This window comes from Tenrec ecaudatus, chromosome 17 (genome assembly GCF_050624435.1).
Source record: "Tenrec ecaudatus isolate mTenEca1 chromosome 17, mTenEca1.hap1, whole genome shotgun sequence".
Taxonomy (NCBI): domain Eukaryota; kingdom Metazoa; phylum Chordata; class Mammalia; order Afrosoricida; family Tenrecidae; genus Tenrec; species Tenrec ecaudatus.
In genome coordinates this window covers 14,600,277-14,601,979 of record NC_134546.1, presented here as the reverse complement: position 1 = coordinate 14,601,979, position 1,703 = coordinate 14,600,277, and the positions used below count along the sequence as shown (strand labels likewise).

The 1,703-nt window shown below is 43.7% G+C and overlaps 1 non-coding gene across 1 annotated transcript; it reads left to right on the top strand.

Annotated features, from left to right (window-relative positions):
• The first annotated feature begins 968 nt into the window (after positions 1-968).
• LOC142431128 (U1 spliceosomal RNA) lies at positions 969-1,132 on the top strand. The gene has a single exon (XR_012780695.1). It is a non-coding gene; the product is annotated as a U1 spliceosomal RNA (small nuclear RNA).
• Positions 1,133-1,703: the final 571 nt, after the last annotated feature.

The window sequence follows — 1,703 nt, the reverse complement described above, 5'->3', positions numbered from 1 at the left end:
TGTTATTTTACCCCCACCTCACACAAATGCAAAGAAAGTCGCTCACTCTTTCCAGATTCACTGTACCATTTCCCCCTCTTCTCTTGGTGTTTACTTATAAATCCTGTTTGGCCTATAATTTTTGACCCAGCCTCCCTTCCCTGTAAGCGCAGCATCCTTGGTAATGAACCGTCTGAGCTGTTATGGGAACCGGTTCCCTGTCCTCCAGTCCTGGAACACTTCATCATCTGACTCCGCAGGTAGTTCGTCCACTGTCATCATTGGCAAAGACTTCTGGTGACCTCTCTCCCCTGGTGTGATTGGTGCCCTTTCTTCTCTTCTCTGGGATATGATGCTTGGCCTAGCCCTTTCGTTTGAGTCAGGGGCAGAGCAGGCACACCTGGTCTTCTTTGGAGATATCTTAGCAGCCGTCTTACATGTTGGTCACTGATGAAAGGGACCTTTACATTGCTGAAATTAGATGTGTGAAGCTAGGTCTAATAAAAATACAACCTGTGGATTTGTTTATTTTAATTATTTATTTTAAATTTATTTAAATGATTATTTTACTTATTATTTCTCTGAATTGATTCAGAGTTGGGTTCCAACAGTTGGGAGTTGGGAGTCAGAGGCTGCTACGGTGTTACTTGGCCCCTGAACATGGTGAAATTTCAGCAGACATGAAAGTTGATCGTGGTCTCTCTCGGCATATTGAGAACTTAGCCGTTGCTGAATCACTTGCTGGAGTCACTGGAATTACTGGTAGAGAGAGCTTTCCTTTTCATTCCTTCTGAATCATGGAAAATGGGTTTGTAGCAAACACTTTCCATTTTCACCTTCCTCACATTGCCCTCACCATGCTGGAGAGCCATCGCTATGAGCTATTTTCCAGTGTTTCCATCTCCCTTAGCAGAAGCATCCCACTCAAAGTGTATTCCTTGCTCCCTCACTCTTGCCTACCTCTGGTAATGATAAGATAGTTTAGCCTCATACTTACCTGGCAGGGGAGATACCATGATCACGAAGGTGGTTTTCCCAGGGCAAGGCTCACCCATTGCACTCCGGGTGTGCTGACCCCTGTGATTTCCCCAAATATGGGAAACTCGACTGCAGAATTTGTGGTAGTGAGGGACTGCGTTCGCGCTATCCCCTAAAAAAAAAAAAAGATAGTTTAGCCTCTACAAACTAGCCTTTACATTTCCATGTAAGTGGGCCTCCAATATTTATCCTTTTGAAACTGACTTCTATCATTTTGCCGAATGCAGGGGAAAGAAGGTATGAAGTTTTCCTTCTCTTTTGGGCTAAGTAATATTCTACTGCATGTATATGCTACATTTAGCTTATCCATTCACCCATCCATCATTGATAGTCACGCAGGCTGTGTGTGCATTTTGGTTACTGTGCATAGCGTTGCAATTACACTGGTGTACACACATCTGTTTGCATTCCAACGTTCAATTTTATTAGGGGTATATCTAGGATCAGAATCGCCAGATTCTATGGTGATTGTTCCTTGGTGGCACACTGCTTAAAGCACCTGACTCGTAGTGGAAAGGTCGGTAGTTCAAATACAGCAGCTGCTCTGCAGGAGGAAAGTTAGATGGCCCCCGTCTGGAAAAGTCACATGCTTGGACACTGTATGGGGTGGTTCTATTCTATTCTGCAGAGTCAATATGAGTTGGATTTTACTAGATGGCAGCTTATAAAAATTATGATTATGGCCA